Here is a 20,420-nt window from a genome sequence, read left to right as displayed (position 1 = left end):
TCAAATATATAGTAGATTTTATCATCTTCATCCAGTAGTAGACCTATATTTGACATAGGGCTTTTTTGTCCCAAATATGTTTCATAAATGCCTTCTTATTGTCTTTAACTATTGGGCACTTATATTTTATTTATTTTGTTAGCTTCCCTTATCCATTACCTACATTTTTCAACTTGTAAATTATTCATTGCCATTTACCACCCCCCTTTTTTCTTCTGTTTTTATTAATTTCTTGATGTTATAGCACTGCTTTTACATCTCGTTTAACTAGGGTGATTTCTTGACTAGTGTAGCTATTTTCATGTCTGTGGAATCATGGCTTTTTGCCATCCTGACCAGAACAGTTCTGGTTCAAATTTCCCCCCTTTAAATGTATATTCCCAGTTGGTTATGACAACAGTTGCTTGAAGCTGTGGAAAATTGACCCTGTCAAAGTTTCAAATATATGTATTACTGGCTGGTTCCATATTCTGTTTGTACAAAGTAAATGTAACTAGATCATGATCATTAATATCAAGACAGCTGCCAAATTTTAGGTATGCAGTTAACTCCTTATTGTTGGAATTTTCTTATCCTCTCTCCTCAGTTTGCCATTTTCTTTTGCACTCAGTATTTTCCCAATAATACATCTCCATTCAAGATATGTTCAGAGTTATTCACACACCACTATCAGAAGCTTCCTCTTGCAAAACACAAACAATTTACATCAGAAATGGGAGTGTAAGTTTGAATAAAATAACTGACCCAAACCTTCACCCAAATCTTGAAAAGAACTTGAACCAAAACTCTTTGAACTTTGGCTAACTTAGTTTCTTCTATTATTCTTAATTATTGTTTGGGCTTCTGGAGTTCCTTTTTCCAGATGGGTCTAGAATTAGAAACAATCACATACAGTGAAGGATTTCTCCAGCCTGTATGGAAGAGGGAGTGAACAGTAGCCTTTGATGAGAGCTTGTTTGTGTAGAGCTTTCTTGTTTCTGCTTTCATGCACATGGGCACACAGAGTAAAAGTAAGGGACAGGTTGGGATTGGGAGGGAGTAGGGAGAGAAAGAGAGAGAGAGAGAAATGTGGTGATGAACATGGGGTGTGAAACAAATAAAGGAGAGGGAATGAGGTGGCAAATAGAATGAAGGAACAGCAGCATGGAATTAAAAAGGAATAGAGGAAACTGTAGTGATAGATTTTAAACTTGAGCTCAGCTCATCATTTATTTTGTACACAACAAGAGAGAAGGATGGAGAAAGACAGAGATAGGAGAGGGAAAGAGAGATGAAATGTGGCTCTTTTCCCACTGGCTGGGAAAAGAGTGGGTGAGAATGGGAAGAACCTGAAAAGCCCAAGCTACAGTGGCAGGAAAACAGCCTAGCAAGCCCTCCCCCTGCCCAGAAGGCAAAAAGATAGTCTGCACAGAAAGTTGGCTGACAGTGGCCCTGCTCCATGCCATCTGGAAAAAACAGTGGTAGAATTTTGTTGTTTACACTGCAGATAAAATCATGCAGATTTAGCTGGAGCTAAATCTATGGATAATGGAGAATATTTTGAGGGGAGATACTCAGCTTTATCTCTGCTTGAATTTTAGTTGGTGATTCTGAACAGAGATGTACACTGGACTTACATCGTTTCATATTTCATAATTTGGGAAAATCATTCAGAAAGTTTTGGCCAATATTTGTAATATTTGCTGTCTTTATATTTCCTAGCTCTTAGTTGCTCTGGGTTTTTATCTGGCTTTGGCAGTGAAACTGCACTAATGCTGTTAATCATTGATATTCTCCGGGCTATGGACAAAGACAATATGTACATTCTGATACTGTTTAAATCTGCCATCCTCCTTTGATGAAGCTGACTATGAGGTATTATTGGTATGTCTGCAGTACCTTGTAGCAGTGAATGGACCTGTTGTGAAGTGATTTTCGTCCTTTTGGTACAAAAGGACCCAAAGGTGGGTTTTTTTAGACAAGTATTCATGCATCTCTATGCATTCTTATATCAGGGTTCTACAAGGGATATGGGATATAGCACATGCAATATGAAGTTGGTACCTTGTTGTATATCTCCAATATGAAGTTGGTACCTTGTTGTATATCTCCATTATGGCTGATCCCATTGGCACATAGAGCTAATAATCACGTTTGATAGAGACTAGGTGAGTCTGGCTGAGGTTTGGTCAAGGTAAGATTGATATTGTTAGTAAACATTAAGAAGAAACAGAAGAACTACTTAGAGTTATATCAGTCACCATATTGATAATGGACTCTGTTATTTAGAAGTCATGTTTGTAATTTAGGGACTATGGCAGTTGCAGTGAAGAGCATACTTTTCTGGCTGCTCCTACAAGGGTAAATGCAACTTTTTATTTGCAAGGCATATCTCACTAGACTTGTCCATGCCCTTCTTACCTTGAGATTGGACTAATGTGGTACACTCTAGAAATCATTTGGAGTATAAAGTTGGTTCAGGATTCACAGATTTCTTATTAGAGATATTTTTTGTTAACTTATTACACCGGTGCTCCAGAATCTGCACTAACAAACAGCCTGTAGGATGGTGGGTGATACTCCAGATGGTGTGTATGACCTTTAAAGCACTCAGCGGTATTGCTCTAGGTTACCTGAGTGATTGCCTCTTTTTATTCCATGCTACTTCAATTGGAACCCACAGAAGTGCAAACAGAGTGGAATATAGTAGCAAGAGTGCTACCATCTTCATGTGTGAAACCGTCTCTCTCCTGGCTCTTGTCTGCTGGAACCTGGAACTGTGAAGTTTCCAGACACCTGGCAAGGCTCCTCCTTTTGAATGGGAGTTTAGGAAGAGGATGGGATCAGCGATGCTGTCAGTTTGTTAATGATATTATATTAGATTTGGATGATGTGACCCCTCTAATTTAAGCTTAATGAATACGTTAAGAATGTTGGTAGTAGCAGGTGACTCATCTATACCTCTGCATCAAAGCTGTGAACACAAATATACAATGCCCAAGGGCCTAGTCCTGCAGATATGGTGTAGGAGTAGTTCACATAGGCATCATAAAAGCAGATTGTTATCTTTTTTTAATTTAAATTTCACTGTACCTTTAATTCTGCTATGAAAAATTATCTCTACTGCAGAATAAGAGTGATCATTTTCAGAACTTCAGTACTATTGCAGCAAACTTCCCTTTTGCCAAAAATATTGCTCATATGATTTTGTTTAAGCATCCACAAATATATAAAAGATCTTTGTGGGACAGTTACTCTACACTCAATAGTAGGTTGATTTATGTTACATTGACTTGGGTGACCACAGTAATTGAACTGTGTTTGCATGTCTGCCCTACACTCCTTGTGTCATGGTATGCATCCTCACCAGCAGTGCTTGCACCAATTTAACTGTCAGAGCTGAGCATTGTGGGATGCCTTTTGAAAGGCAGCAACAAAATTCCAGAAGTCAGCCATGGTAGCTGAACTCTAGCTGTCAGTCCTGTGTGGCAGGGCTCCAGCTATCTGCCTGGCAGGACTCAACTGTTAGCCCAGCAGGGGTCCATCTGTCAGCCCTAACTGTCAGGGCTCCTGATATAAGGCTGCCTCAGGCTACTAGAAATGATATAAGCAACATATTGACTATGAGAGTGCAGCATCAATCTAACTATATCAGCTTACTTGCTATGCCTCTCATGGAGGTGGAGTTATGAAGTAGGTGTAGTAGTGGATGACTGATATCGAGGGAGCAATGTTATCATGTAGACACTTGCAGCGCTAGGTCAGTTTAAGTTGCCTTATGTCAGCCTAACTCTATAATGTGTAGACCGGGGCTAAGAGTCAAAGAAGTTCTTGCTGTCATCATGGAAGCCATAAGTAGGATGCTTCTTTCATCAGTACACTATCGCTAGGCGTGAAATGGGATGTTTAGGATTTTAAGAGCTAAATGTAAATGTGCTTAATGAGCCACAAGGGAGTTGTGGCATAACTGCAGAAAAAAGGCTTTTAGCAGCAGATACAGACAAAAGTATTGGATTTCAGTCTACAGAAGAGTCTGAGACAAAGAGAAAGGAGCTTGTGGCCCCATATGCGGGTGGTATCAGAATATAGAAAGTTAAACAGCTGTAGCCTGTTTATGTACTTTAATTCATGATTTGAGAAGAAGAAATTGAACAAAAATAACCAAAGGCATATACAGTAAGCCTTAAAAAAATCAGTAACTGTCCAAGAGTCTCTGAGAAAGGAAATGGGAACTTTGTGGTAGTTAGATTAGAATTAGAAAACCAATATTAAAATATTTTATAAATATATTGAAAAGATTCATTTTAGTGGCACTGCTAGGAAAGTTCTCTTCAGAGGTCAAGAAATGGTCTTAAACTTTCTCCTCAAAGATGAGGGTTAATTCAGACATTTCAAGGTATCAGAAATCTGGGTGATATTTACTATGCCATTGCTTAGAGCCTGAGTCTGGGAGACTTCCTGCTATTGACAACTATTTCAATTACTGATCTTGCTGGTAAGGTCACCCCTTCCCTCTGCTTTTTTTGGAGTGGCAAAAAGTGGCATATTTCTGAATTTTAACAATGCTGGTATTTGATAGTGACAGAAAGGGAAGTAAAAGTGACCAATATAATGAGTTTTTTTTTAAATTGTCTTCAGCAAGTCAACAATGTTTTGCAAGTCAGATGGTTGAATTTCCAGTACTGGTGACCTACCCTTTCAGGTGTGATGTTAATTTGAGATCCTTTTGACTGCTTATATTTATTAAAGATTCCAAAGCAATATTATAATGTGTTAGTCCTAGTATCCTCCTGTCTAAATTCCACTACAAGCAATTATGTCATGCCAGTCTAAACTCTCATGGATTCAACTGGATACATTACTTTCTTTCCCAAAATATTTTGTAGAGCTGCTGGTAAAATGCATATTTTTATCTACTTCAGAAAGGTTACATTCCAGCGATGGAGTGGATTTATCTAGATGAGCCAGGTACTAATTATATTTGTTTCTGTTGCTATTATTATTCCTATTTGGGCAGTTCCAAAAGGCCCCAGGAAATATTTTCTCTCTCCACCTCCTATTATTCTAGGCACCATGTAAACCCACAGAAATTCTTGGTTCCTGGCCCAAAGAATTCACAGTATAACTTGACACAAGACAACTTGAAAATGACAAACCAAAAAAGGAGGTGGAGGTAAAGAGATCACACAGTTATATAACTTACTATGCACATCTTCACTGGTCCAAGTTATATGATCTTTTTTGAAAATAAAAATGATCAGCTATGCTCAGCTGCCGCCCAACCTAGCCTTTGTTGATTGACTGCCTTCTGGCAGGGTTTTGAAAAGGACTTTGAAGGAGAGGGTTGTGGCTTTCTGGATTATTTCAGGAAATCAGTAGTGTCACGGAGGTAACTGGGAGTGCTGGTGGCATAGAGTCTGAGTAGAGAGTCCACATATCTAGACAGTCCTTCAGTGTGTGTGCCAATGCCCGAGATGATGGGGCGTCTGGGATTTCCAGGTTTGTGGATCTTGGGTAATAGAACAACCCTGGTCGGGGCTCTAAGAGTGTGTTGATTTGTTCCTGTGCTTGTGTGGGGAGTGTCCTGAGCAGATGGTGCAGTTTCTTAGTGTATTCCTTAGTAGGATCTGAGGAAAGTGGCCTGTAGAATTTGGTATTGGAGAGTTGTCTGGCAGCCTCCTTTTGGTAGTCAGACCTGTTCATGATGACAACAGCACCTCCTTCATCAGCCTCTTTGATTATAATGTCAGAGTTGTTCCGGAGGCTGTGGGAGAAGAGCTGCTTGACCAGAAAGATAACATAAGTGGGGTGGAACACATTTATAGTAGTAGTTAAGTCTGTGTCCATGCAGGGCCGAATTGACTCTCTTGTAGGCCTGAGGCTATTAGATTTTGTGCGGCCCCAGTACATATGTCTTTTTCCAAATGTAAAAGAAAATTATCAGAACTATATCAAGGCTATTACTGTTATGCTAAACTTGCCTTTTAATTATCATAAAGCCCTTCTGTGGTTATATATTAGTCTTAAAATATGTAGACTATAGTTAATTCACAATAGCCTCCTCTTACCTTAAAACAACTGTTACATTAGTTTCTTTCTGGGAGGTAGCTTGGGTGTAAGACAGGGCTCCAGGCAGGGACACAGTGTTGGGGTGCAGGAGAGGGTAGGGGGTGTGGGCTTTTGGAAGAAGGTTGGTGCAGGCAGTGATTCTGACCTGGGGCAGAGGGCTGGGGTATAGGAGCAGTGTGTGAAGTGCAGGCTCCAGCCAGGAAGCATTTATCACAGGCAACTCCCAGCTGGTGGGGCAGCAGGGCTCAGGCAGGCTGACTGCATGACGTGGTCCCATGCTCCTCCTAGAAGCAGCTGACTGTTGGCACATCTCTGTGCGTACTGGGAGGAAGGGATAGTGTGTCTCTGTTTGCTGCCCATGCCCACAAGCATTGCCCCCAGCAGCATCCAGAAGCACCACCAACGGAAGCTGTGGGGATGGTGCTGGGGGCGAGAGCGGCATGTGCGGCCACCTCCCTGCCAGGGGATGTAATGATGAGCTAGCAGCTGGCAGCTTCCAGGAGCAGCATGGGACCATGGTCTATAGGGGCCTGCCTGAGCCCTGCTGCGTTGCTGAACTTTTAGTGTCTCAGAGATTGCGATCAACTGGCAGAGGCTCCATTATTGACCTGCTGATCGTGATCGATGACCACTGATATGGATTTATTTTTGCAGGGACACCTTAGCCCAGAGCCCTGGGCTGCAGTTCTTAAAGCCCCTGCATTAAACCACCCTGCTGCCCATGAGTCTTTCTCCAGAGGTGTTCAGCTTCACCAGGGATGCCCTAGGGTTTACAGGGTCCTACACAGTTCTATTAAATCGGTGCCCCTATGCCCAATGGCAGCCTGTGACGAGGTGGCGGCGAGATCCGCCACCTCACCTGCTTGTAACTCGATTCCACTCAATACACTGCTCAGTTCCGAATCTCCCGGGCGGAGTGGGGGATCCGGGCCCACCCTCATTCCGGACCCCGACCCAGGGCCCTAACACCGAGAGTGTGCCTCTCGGTGGTAGCAGGGGGCTAGTACCCCAAACACACCTGCTCCCGGGTTCCACTGCCCGCCCTGGGTCCTTCTCCACTCCGCCGGCCCTTGGCCGCGCTGGTCACCCGCTGACTCCCGTGGGCTGCCTGCCTCCTCCGCTTCCCCCTTGCTCGGGCCTCTCGGTCACCTCCTCTCCCTCCTGACCTCCTGATTCCCCTGGCTCCGACCGCCCTTCCCCGGTCGCTGCCACCCCCTTTATGCTCCCCCTCTCTTCCGGGTTCCCTGGCGTCGCGCCCGTGACGTCATCACCGGTGCGCCCAGGCGCCACGTGATGACGCGTCCCTCCCTCACGCGGGCCAGCCACGCTTGTTATCTCCCTCTCGGCTACCCCAGTCGGCGTTAGCGAGTGACGGGGTTACTCCACCCCGTCACACAGCCCAAGGTGGGGATAATAAATTTCTAGAGACGTGATTTTTATAATCTTCAGCAACACACTAATGAAATATTTTTAAATCAAATTTTAAATTAAGGTCCTGTAGACCAACATAGTAAACTCAGATCTTGACAGTATGTACCTGGGGTTGTCAAGTTCCAGTTAAATGGCTTTATTACCACTTGAATGGTTCTTTCACAGATTCAGTGTTCTGCTAATAGGTCTGGCAGGCTTTTTCCACATAAGGTAGGTAAGGAAGTGGCTGTTACATCAGCTCTTCACAGTGGGCACAGAAGTTATGTCTAAATTGCAGTTAAAAACCCCATGGCTAGCCTGTGCTAGCTGAATCTGACCTATGAAGCTTGGACTAGATCAGGGGTCTCCAAACTTTTCAGCCCGAGGGCCGCATTAACTATCAAACAGCAGTTCGGGGGCCGCTTTCACGACGGGGAATTTCAGTTGCCTATTGCGCCCTCTGTCGCAGCGCGGCCGGTACTCTGACCATGCACTCCCTCCAGTGCTGAAGGGGAGGGAAAGGGGGGCCCGGGCCCACCCTCACTCACGGGCCCCAGCCCAGGGCCCTAAGGACACGGAACCAGCTGGCTCCGGTCCGGCTGACGGGTCTCCTGCCGTAACTTGTCAGCCCGCCAACTCTAACAAGTTCTGCCCTGGGCTGCTTCCTTTCCCTCCTCGTGTGACCCTCTACCTCCCCCCACCGTGGGGCGGTCACCTTTGATTCGTCCGTCAGGCTGACGGTCGTATATCCAGACGCCCACCCCTCCCGCCGGGGCTGGTCCTGCCGTCTGGGTGGCCGTCGGGTCTGGACTCCTGAGAAAGGGGGGGGGCTTTTCCCCCTGCTCTCCCCTTCCTCTGCACACTGTCCTCCCCTCCTGCTTGCCACCGCTCACTCCTTCCCCCCCCCGGGCGGAAGGGGTCACCTTTTTAAAGTTCCCGCCGGGGTTCACGTTCCCCCGCACGTCGCCGGGCGGGCGTTACCACCACCGCCCATCCTGCCCCCTGATTGGCTGGCTGCCCTGTCAGTCTGGGCGGGGGAACGCCGCCCGTGCTAACCCCCGCCCCCTGCGCCGTTTGCCGCCGCGCGGCCGCTTGTCAGCGGAGCGGCCCGCTTCTCCTGCCCCGGCGCGGCATGAGTACACGCCGCACACTCCTGACAGGCCCCCCCCCCCCCGCGGCAAGAAGGGCCCGTTCGGCGGCGCCCCAGGGACGGGAGGGGGTCGCCTCGTCACACCGGCACGCGGAAGGCGGGGCCAGACAAAAAGGTCTCCACGGGCCGGATGAGAGGGCCTCGCGGGCCGCATCCGGCCCGCGGGCCGTAGTTTGGAGACCCCTGGACTAGATGGTTGCTTAATTGCAGTGTAAACTTTTGGGCTCAGGCTGGAGCCCGGGCTGAAGGACCCTATGAGGTGGAAGGGTCTCAGAGCTCAGGCTGAATGTCTACCCTACAATTATATAGCTCCTTAGCCCCACAAGCCCAACTCACAGTTGTCTAATTGCAGTGTAGACATACCCATAGACAGAGCAGTATTTAGACCCATAGACGAGGCCAACTGAACGGCCATCATACTGGCTATATCTACACTGCAGAGCTTTTCCAGGATAACTCCGGTATTTCAGAAAACCTATACCATGTCCAAGGAACGCATCTACTTTTTTGTAACAGTTTCCAAAAAAGCAGATGCGTTCTTTCGGTGTCACTGTTTTCCTCATTGTATGAGGAATAAGGGATGTTCCAAAAGAGGAGGTTTTTTCAAAATTTGGCCCCGTGTAGATGGGCCAAATTTCAGAAAAGCCTCTTCCGGAAAAAAAGCGGAAAAAGATACACAAATTGCAATTTGCGTATCTTTTCTGATATAACTCTTCAATCTAGACATAGCCACTGAGTGAGAGAACTGAGTCAGAGCTGAATATCAGAATGAGGAGGTATTCTCAGGAGGCAGAGCTGGGTGAAGATTTTTTGACCAAAACTTCTTGCTGGTGAAAAATGCCGTTTTGGGCCAATAGAAACATGGTGTGAACTTCAAGCTTGATTAATATGCCACTTTGTGACATTAACGGAAATGATTACATTCTGTACTATGTGAACATGCCATCTATTGGTAAGAAATTACAGGCGAACAAGCTCCTGTCCCTCTATGCTTACTTCAGTTGCTTTCTTTTTTAAAAGTGAACTGCGTTATTGCTGTGAGATGACTGAATACTGGGTTAATGTGACTAGTTTAGACACAGTGAGCCTGATTCACCATTTTGTTACTTGATTTGTATGCTGGTTTAAATATGGAGAGAACATTGCTCAGATAGTGTACTGTCCTTTAGACACAATAGCCAGCAGGTACCAATTACACACCCTCCTGGATGCTCTAACCTCTGACAGACTGAATGGTATGGCAGAGGATGGAGGAGATATACAGACTGATGCCCTCTCATACAGGAAAGATGAACATAATAGAAACTCTGGCTCTCTATTTGTTAGTTGTGAACAGGGAAATGCACTTCTGCAAAATATAACATTCTAAACCTGTCAGAAAAACTTCTGACTATTGTATTTCTAACAAGCTTAACAGATGGATTGCAATTTATATTTGCTGTTTATTTCCTCAACATATCAATATGTGAGAAGCCAATGTAAATTATGATTTGACTGCAAATAAACAAACCCACGCCTAAGCAATAGGGTAAACATTGTTGCTTTTTCTTTGAAGTATGATATTATGTGAGTTTAGATGACTGATGTTTCTATTTCCACCAATTATCTCTAAAGAGCTGAATTTCAAGCATTGTGCTACAGTACATTTATACTTATGGCTTAAAAGGTGCTGTTGAACAACTTTAGTAATGGCATTTATGTACCAGTAACTGCTCAGATCACTTTGTCATAGAAATATTGTTTCTATTATTAAAGTCTACCATTTTCAGAAGTATTAAAGTTCTTTCAAGTAGGAAGACACAAAAGCAACTATAAAACTGTCTCCATTCATACTCTTCGAAATAAAACACGCTGAACTCAGACCACCAGAAATGTAAGTGGTGCCATTTTATGTTTATAACAATTTAGCCTTCATAGCAGCAGAACCATTATTCTTCTTTTCAGTTGGGCATGATAATTAGGACACAGGGCATCATGATCAAGATCAATTTTTCTAGACTCTAATCATGACCAGCTTTATGCATGTCCTATAGTTTTTCAATATCAAGGTTTATTAAAACGAGAAAAGGAGAAACAAGGGAATGTAAAACATTTAATTGAATACACTCCCAAGAATTGCTCATTTAACCTAACACAGTGCTTTTTATCAGTGTGATGTTTGTGTTTACTTCTGTTTCAATACTTTAAAAGCAGACCAAGAGCTGGAATAGACTCAGTTGGCAAAACAATGAGTTTCTGTGAGCCTTCTTAACTATTCAAACCATAAAGACACATGCTCTTGCCCTTTTAGGGTTCTAAGATAAGGGCACTCATCACTCACCTCCTCTTCCTGCCAATGCCTCTCTTTCCAGCTCCTTCTGGTTTTTTCTAGTTTTTGAATGAGCCTCCTGCTTATCCTATCAGGCAAAGTTGCCTGCGATTGCTGACTACTAGCTTGAGCATGCATTAGTAGCTGCCTAGCTCTGTTCCCCATCCCATTCTGTCCATGGCTGCAGATGCTTTACTAAGTCATTTGCCCCCTCCTACTTCCTAGAATGATGGAGAGGGTGGGAATGGAGATCAGTGGAGGCTGGCCAAGCCTCCCCTGTTCTTATCCCCAGTAGTCGCAGACTGTGTCTTTTCCTTTGCATTGCTAAGCACCACATGAAACTGGCCAATCCAGGGCAGTCTTAAGTACTACGGACAAATACAAAACCTGTTTAAAGACAGTATGTTCTAATTTCAGCCAGTTCAGGACCTGTAAGATTAAGTAGGCATACTGTTTTCTTACAATACGGCCTCCAAAGTTGATAATGAAAAGCAGGCTCAGTTTGGGCCATCACAATACAGGACAGTTTCTCGGTTGCTTGTTCTCTGGAATGGGTTGCCAGAGTCAGACACAATCCAAGACAGCAGAGCTGGTGCTGAGGAACTGAGTGCACTGCTCTCTCTGCCTCAAGGAAGAAGAAAATAAGTAGATTTTTCTCAGGCAGTGCCACCTTCCTCCAGTTGACCCATCTGCTTTAAGCCCCAGGACTTTGGTTCCCCACTCCTGCTCTAATGGCACCTACCTTTCATGGAGTTATACTTTGTGTAAAGGGGACGAGCTGTCCATGTGATGAATTGTGGAGCCATGTTTTAAAAACAATTATCATGCCCCTTTGACCACCTCATTCTCCCTCTCTCTGCCAGTGCATCTCCTTTGGCACTACTTCTATCATTCCAGCTTTTCGTAAAAGCTTATAACAGATGCTGTTTACATCAAAACCTGATAGAAAAATATTTGCTCCTCCCCTTCTGAAATATGGACTTGCTCCTCTGAAATGTAACTGCTCTGAAATGCAAGATGAGCAATAGTCAATCCTTTGCTAGTGCCATGTCCCAGGTGTAATTGCAGGACTAGATACTGAAGCTTTGCACCACTGGAATAGTGGAAATTCACAGCTTATAAATGGGAGACAAAGCACTTGCTTCTAGGTCTGGAATGTCTCAACAGATTGGACATCAAAGCTGTGGCATTTTTATGTCCAGAAAGCTATTTTGAGTCACATTTATGTTTTAAATGGATTTATGTTATTTTTTTCTGCCTTCTGATTTCTGTGCTGTTGGACTCATGCTACCTAGGGGCCTGTTATTTTAGAGAAGTTGATGCCCCACAGCTGCTGTTGACTTCATCTGGCATTCTGGTTGCTCAGCACTTCTGAACATCAGTATCCAGGGCATGCCACTCTACCTGTGGAGGAATAAAAACAGACATATTAAAAATTGTTAAAACTTTCTATAACATTCCTAAAATAGTTATTCTCTGATATATGTAGCACACACATGATACTGTAGTATAATAAAAAGGCTTTTATGGGAGCTCATTTGGGATGACCTACATAACGCATTCATGGCTTCACCACATAAGAGTAATGTAGTCATTCAGACCATGTTTGCCACACAATTGTACGTGCTCACATAATATTGTGTGTATGACATCAGAACAATTTTATAATGGTGGTGCTGAAGGCAGAAATCATGTATTTGGGTTGTTATTACTAAATGTCAAGAGGTGTGGTAGCACCCCTACTTCTAGCACCTATGCACAGAGACACACACTGCACAACCTTTCCAAGAACATGATGTTTCCTAGAACATGAGGTTGTTTTGGCACCTATCAGTCAATGTCCTGATGGGCTGAGTTTAGAAAAGTTAGGTGGTTTCTATAGTGGAAAAGTCTGCTTCCATTTTGCTGAGTCAACTGTGGTGATTTGTTTTTGCTTTTGCTGTATTGGGTCCCTAGGAAACAACAGTGTTGTCAAGCATTGAATAACGGACTCCCAGAAATCAAGTACCAGCAACTTACTTTCCAAATATAAATCAATTTATTCAAGTTAATTTGACATCTCTCTCACACAGATGAAGAGTCTGAACAGTTCTTGGGTAGAAGACTGTCATGTTGAAATCAGAAATTGATGTTATTTTCCATGGTCACATTTTAACATTTAGTTATAACAAGGATAGATTTATGTTTTCAAAAGTAGCATTTTGAAACTGTTTTGTTTTAGAATCTATCACTACAGCTGTTGTCAGATATGTCTGAATTTTGGTAATTGGTTTGTGCCAGAGGGAAATGCACACTTATTTCAAAACTTTTCTGTGCATACATTGCTAAGTAAAAAAACAAAACAAACCTCTACTGCAAACTGACACATAATTTAGTAAGTACGTCATGCATACTTTTAATTGAACATAAATCCTATTAAGAAATATTAAAAAGTTAAACACAGATTTGAATCTAGCAGAGAACAAAAATTGACTGGTTTAATATAGAGAACTGTGAATGATATATATTTTCACACTAGAAAAAGTTGTATTATTCCCATTTGAAATATTGTAGTTAATTAAATCATTAGTTACTTTTAAGATGAGGAAGAGAGTTCATCAAAAACATTAAAGTTTACCCATTTCAGAATTATTAGAGTTCTTTCAGGCAAGAAGACACAAGAGCAATTGTAAAGTGATCTCTATACATAGCCTTTGAAATATAAAATTGAATTCAGACCACCAAGAAATGTCAGGCATGCCAATTGGTTTTTACAGCAACTTAACCTACATGCTCTTCACATGTACCTTTATGATATTTTACTAAATATCTGACAAGTTAATTGTGATATTGCACATATGAATTCTGGCATTTATTATGGTGAGCATAATCATTACAGGATAGCAGTGCTGGATTAAGTAAGTCACTTTGTTATGGTTTATGTGATCGACAAAAGTGATTAATTTGTATTATATGATGCAGGTTCACTCCTGAAATGATCTTTCATGTCAAAGAGCTATTGATGCCAATGGAACTGCAGCCCTGTTTTTAAGGTAAGTTGCAGTATTCTTTGTTCTCGTGAGTTCTCTCCTCTTGCTGGATCATCTGATAACTGTTCTCTAAGCGTGGGTATGGTGAGACCAATGCCTCAGGGGCTATGTCTTCACTGACAAAATAAAAAGTTGTTTTACAACCAGATAACTAATGAACTTTGGATAGCCTGTAAAAATATAAAGACAATGAAGCATTTACTGATGGGTAAATTATGAGGTCAATCAGGATCAAGGATTATAGTGCTGACAGAATCTTCCTAACTCAGTGTAAACACTACAAATGCTGTGCCTCCACATAGCATTTTACAGAGACGTAAGTATTGCATGTTACTTGTGTTGTAAAAAACCTTGAGTCAGTGAAGTCAAAGCCTAGAGAACTCTCTGACTACACCAGTTCAGGCTCCCATCCCCAGCCCTGTTCCTACTAAGTCTGCAACCTGCGTATCCAGTATTGTTGCTAAGAAAGACAAAGCAGAGAGAGTGGAAGGGCCTACACCTGGACAACAGGATGGTAAGTTTGAGATTCAAATAGATTATATCCTGTTTAACAGAACACTTATATTCACAACAGAAGAGTTTGTATTTAAATGTAATGGGCAGGGAGGAACTGCCTTTTTGTTTTATGTTTGCCTTTGTATTTGCACAATACATATATAGCATGGACACTATGGTAATCCAAATAATACAAAAACGTGTCTCCTGTTTTTTTTTTCAGAGACAAGAACACCTTAGTTAATATCCTTGCTGCTTTTGTCATGCTGAAACATGGAGTGCCAGTGGAGCCTACCAGAGTGCAGAGAGGTTGCTGAAATGTAGGACATGAAAGTGGGTGATAGATGATTACCTGACTACTTTATTTATATGACCTACTCTTTCCCTCTGGAGAGAGAACGAGAGAGTGTGCATGCACACGTGTGCAGGCATACACACACATTTATGATCCAGTGGACAGAGAACTGGACTGGGACACAAGAGACATGTATTCTGTTCCTAGCTCTGTTAGGGTACATCTACACAGCCGTATTATTTCAGAATAACTGACATTATTTTGAAATAACATAGTCCATGTCTACACTACAAGCAGTTATTTTGACATAATGTTGAAATAATGTCAAGCTGGAGGACTTCTTACACCAACACCTGTAACCCTCATTTTATGAGGAGTAAGGGAAGTGGAGGAAAAGTGCTCTTCCTTGGATTTCCTGTTGTGTAACACCTCCAAAAGCTGAAATAAAGCTATTTCAACTTAAGCAATGCAGTTGATGTAGCTCAAGCAGCATAGCTTATTTTGGCTTTAGCTCTGCTATGTAGATATGCCCTAACTGGGGGCCCTTAGAAAAGTAACTTTCCTTCTGTGCCTCAGTTTCTCCTTATGCATAAGAGAGAGAATACTTCCTTTTGAAAAGTACTTTGAAAGTTAGTGATAAAAGCACTATAAAGGTGCTACATATTATAGTATTTAAAGAGTTTAAGCTCTTTGAGGATTGGACTGTGACTTCCTTTGCGGTTTTAGAACATGTCTATCACATTATGTGCTCTATAAGAAACAAGAACAAAAATAATAGTCGTGGAGACAGGAGGATGAGACACACCAAAAAAGTTGCAACGACAATGAGTTTCCACTATGATAATAGGATGCACTGGTTAAAGCTAGCCAAAAGAATGCAGCTTGCAAACAAACAAACAACCTCTCCCCAAACACAACAACCACCCAAAACACATTTAAGAAGATTAAAAAACTGTCGAAAAATTAACATTTCCTAACAAAATTTTCTGAAAAATTTCAGTTAGAATACACCTCACTGTTTTTATCGCCTCATAGGAAAAAGGGCAAGAAAGTATAAAATGAGAGTGTGGGGCAGGGACAGAGCTAACATCTTTATATTTGGTTTGTTAATAAGCACAGCACAAATCCCACAGAATTCTGGGCTTCTGAGAGCAAGCCTTTGGCTCTGGTAGGCAGCTTTGCACTAGTGGGGCTGGAGCTAAAAAACAGAGCTGTGAATGTGGCAATTTGGGTGGCAGCTCAAGCTTTCAAGCCCACCCCAGCTCCAACCCCTCTGCTATTTTAGTGTGCTAGCTCGAGGCTTGCTAGCCAGTCTGTCTACCCAAGTTGTAAGGCTTGCTCCTCATGTGGACACATGCCTGAACATCTCAATTAAGTGTTTGTATTCAGAGGATTTAATTCAGGTATAGTGGGAAGGAGGTGACAATGCAAATTCTTCTGCCCCCCTGACCAACAGATTTGCAAAACACATGATCCTCCTCTTGTATTTTCTCTCCTCTCTATTATACAGAAGAGCACCCAATTGTTCAGGTTCAGAGGGAGACTGAACATCCTGTTCAGGATGCAGACTAATGAGCCACACCTGCCATAATGAGTCATCTGTAATTAACCTGCAGCAGTCCAACACCTGTTAATAGAGCTGGGCTCACAGGAGTATCCTGCCATTCTGTTATATGAATGTACAACGTTATGCATGTGCAAGTGGAGGATATGCTGAGATGATGGAAAAAGAGGTTCACAGTCTTCAAGAAACCTTTAATAAATTTTGTGAGTTTCATCATCATCATTGCCTCCCATACATTCCTTTTCTTAACGTCATGTCTTCTGGGTACTAATATTGGCCATATTATCATGTGCCCATTTATAATTAAAAATAGCACACTTGAAATGGCATATTACATACCATGTAAATACTTTTCATATACACACTGTTTAATTAATTAACATGGGAAACTAAAATGTTCTACCTTCTCCAGCTGCAACTAATGTGGCTGTTAGATTTTGGGACTGGATATTGTGAAAGCTGCTTAATAGTTCTTCATGATCTTTATGCCACATTAAGATAGATAAAACAAGATCTCTTTATCAGTTCTTGAAAATCAGAAAACCTTGTCTCTTGGATACAGTGCCTCCTAAAGGTTTGTATAGAAAATATATATTACATTATATTTGATTCCATTATAGTTAATGTATGTGGCTAATGTATATGGTTATATTTAGAAATCACTTTTTAGCTGGATAAGATTCAGAATCCCCAAACTATAATTATGATGTAATTTTTGTCTGTGTTTTTGTCCTCTGGACAGTTCGGTGTAATCACCCTGGATTCCATACTTTGCCCCCCCCCCCCGTGAAGCTCAGGGTAGTCTGGGGGAACTAGAGGGGAGCCTGATACCAACAGCAGTGATCAGACCCACCTCTGCACTCACCAATGGCAACAAGAAGTGAAGTGACCCAGCCCCAACCTGCTCTACTCCCCCGGCTCCCAGCTGCATCACTTGGGGATGGGTGCAATTCCCCACACATTCACAGGCTGTGGCAGGAAGTGGAGTGATGTGGCTGGGAGATGGAGGAGTGAAATGGCCTTCAGCTGGGCTACTCCGCTTCCCCTTGCCATCGATGAGAAACGGGACTCAGAGTTGGGCCAGACCTCTGCTGCTAGTGTCAGGCCCCCTGCTAATTTTCAGGCTGCATCACTAGGGGAAGGGGGTTGAGCAAGGGCCACAGCAGGGGTGGGGAAGGCCTGAGGCAGATGGAGAAGAGTTGTTCTAGTCCTGCACCTCCTTAGGGATGACCCTGCTAGTCAGTTTGTTGATGCACCTTCCCTTCCCTTTGTAATATAATCAAATTTGCTTCTCACTTTTTTTCTGCTGTAACTAATGTTGCTAGTTACTTTGTCTGTCCTTAATAAGTGTTAGAAGAAATAACAAATAGTAAGGTTAAAAGATTTTTCAAGATATTTAGATTCCTAAAGTTGTAACTAGGCACCATACTCCTGCTAATGCCTATTAGGTACCTTAAATACTGAAATATTTTTTATAAAGTGTCCCTAAGAATAGGTGTAAGTAAGTGCTGGTGTTACTGATGTTGGGGCAAGGAGCAGGCAAAAGAAGGGGCTAGGAGCAAAGCTACCTAGAGTGATTATACAACTATGCAAAGAGACTTGCTGGATGATTCGTCTGTACATGTCTGTCAATGAAAAGGTGTGGGAGGGAAGTTAGTTCTAGACAGGTCTTGAGTAGGCAGGTATGACTGATAAGAATCTCTTCTCCTGATAGCTGATTACAGATCTGCTGTTCGTGCTTTGGAAAAATCTTTGAAAGAAGGCTGGCTGGCATCTCAAAAGTGAGCTATCCAAATGCAAAGGAACCCATGTGGGGAGGAAATCTGCTTGGGAAGGCTTGTCTGCATGTATTGTGCAGATTGTCCACCAATGCTTGATACCTCATTTTTGCCAATACATGATTTTATTGTGAACTTCATAAAGCATTTAGTATTTTTCTTAAAATACCAGCTCCCAGTCATGTTGTGCAAGAATTTCAACTTTCCTTCAAAACCAAAGAAAGTTTCTTTCCCTCAGGGTTTTAGAGAAAAGCTTGAAAATGTGAGCCTTATCGGTTGAAAAACAATCTGACAGTTGTTATAATTTAAAGTCTTAGGCTCTGACAACACTGGCGGATGCAAAGTGCTGGCAATTACAGTGCTGCTCACAGAGCGTAGCAGCAAAAATGCTATTGGACGTCCACACTGTCAGCTGCTAGTGCATTAGTGTGACCACACTTGCAGCACTTGCAGCGTCTTTCAGAGCAATGCATTCTGGTCAGCTATCCCACAGAGCACCTCTTCCTCTTCTGCTGCAGAGGTTTCTGGGGAGGCTGGGGGCAGCATGTCCTGTCCCAATGCCGCATGGTACTTCCATCTTCATTAGGCACCATATTTCAATGGCTTCTGTGCTGCATGCTCTGTTGCTTGGTGTGAAGGAATGGATCTGCAGCTGTTGATGAAAATGCTGATAAGGTCTCACTAAAACATCACAAATGGCAGCTGAGTTATTCCTGAAGCTGGAAAGTGACAGGAGATTTCTTGTGGCATTCACAGTAGTGCTGACCCCAGTGGAACATCGCTTTTGGGCTCAGGAAACAAGCACTGAGTGGGGGGATCACATCATCATTCAAGCCTGAGATGATGAGCAGTGACTGCAGAACTTTTGGATGAGGAAGGCAACTTTCATGGGACTGTGTGCTGAGCTTGCCCTTTACCCTGTGGCAAAAGGACATGTGAATGAGAGCTGCCCTGCATGTGCTGAAGCGCGGGGGAAGCATACTGTAGAAGCTGGCTACTCCAGACCACTTTTGCTCAGTCGCCAGTAAGTTTGGAGTGGAAACATCATCTGTTGGACTTGTGCTGATGGATGTGCGCTGGGCAATCGATTGCATTCTGCCCTGAAAGACTGTTGTTCTGGGCAAAGTGTGTGAAATAGTGGATGGCTTTCAATGGGTGGGCTTCCCAAATTGTGTTGGGGCAATAGATGGCATGCCCATTCCAATTCTGGCACCAAACCACCTATCCTACGCATGTGTTGAGCGTAAGAGATATTCCTTCATGGTGCTGCAGGTGCTTGGGGATCACCTTGGCCTTTCATGGACATTAATGTAGGCTGGTCTGGAAAGGTGCATGACACATGCAGCTTTCGGAACATCGGCCTGTTCAGGAAGCTGCAAGAAGGAACTTTCTTCTCAGACCAGAAGATCACTGTGGGGGAAGTGGCAATGCTCATTGTGATCCTTGAGATCCTGCCTACCCCTTAATGTTGTGGCTCATGAAACCATACACAGGGAGCCTTGACAGCAGCAAGGAGTGGTTCAATAACAGGCTGAGCAAGTGCAGAATGACTATGGAGTGTGCTTTTGGCTGTTTGAAGGCCCACTGCTGATGTTTGTATGGGAAGTTGGACTTGGCCAATGATAACATCCCGATGGTTTATCACCATGTGCTGTGTCCTCCATAATATTTGTGAAGTGAAGGGTGAAAGCTTCACTCAGGGCTGGACCTCCGAGGCACAGTCCCTGGAGGCTGAGTTTGAACAGCTTGAGATCAGGGCTACAGGAGCAGCACAGTGCAGGGCTGTAAGGATCAGGGATGCCTTGAGGAAGCAATTTGATGCTGAAAGTCAGTAAAACTTGTTGCTATGTATATGAGTGCAGTGGCTGTATTGCTGGGGGTTACTCTCATTGGTCTGTGCACTGTACTTAGTGCTACAGTGACCATAGCTTTGCTGGGGTACACTTGCTTGCTTGCTTTCATGTACTGGAATAAAGAATTTTTTGAAATACATGAATTTCATTTATTAAACACAGTTAACATAGCACACACGTGAAGCATGAAACAAACATCTGCACTGTATTGGAGACAGGGAGGGAGAGGATGGGAGAGGCAGAACGTGAGGCATGCTCTGAGAATTTCACAGGTTTGTATATGTCCAAGGTTCACATGCAGCCCTGCCGTCTGATGTACTGTGAACACAGTTGAGAAGTGGGGATGGGGGAGGAAGCAGGAGGCTGGAGTTCATCAGGACTAAGTTGCTTGCTGATGGGTGTTGAGAGCATTGGGAGCCTGTGGGAATCTACATAGGTGGAGGTTGAATGGGCAGGTAAGGAGTGTGGCGGGTGGTGCCTGGGGATAGAA

The 20,420-nt window shown here is 43.2% G+C and overlaps 1 long non-coding RNA gene across 1 annotated transcript; it reads left to right on the top strand.

Moving 5' to 3' along the window:
• The first annotated feature begins 1,814 nt into the window (after positions 1-1,814).
• Positions 1,815-17,079, top strand: LOC142830290 (uncharacterized). Its single transcript, XR_012905443.2, has 4 exons — positions 1,815-1,943; positions 13,878-13,948; positions 14,664-14,773; positions 16,246-17,079. It is a non-coding gene; the product is annotated as an uncharacterized LOC142830290 (long non-coding RNA).
• The last annotated feature ends 3,341 nt before the right edge of the window (positions 17,080-20,420 follow it).

This window comes from Pelodiscus sinensis, chromosome 7, assembly GCF_052426305.1.
Source record: "Pelodiscus sinensis isolate ZL-2025 chromosome 7, ASM5242630v1, whole genome shotgun sequence".
NCBI lineage: Eukaryota > Metazoa > Chordata > Testudines > Trionychidae > Pelodiscus > Pelodiscus sinensis.
This window is presented reverse-complemented; position numbering and strand designations above follow the sequence as displayed.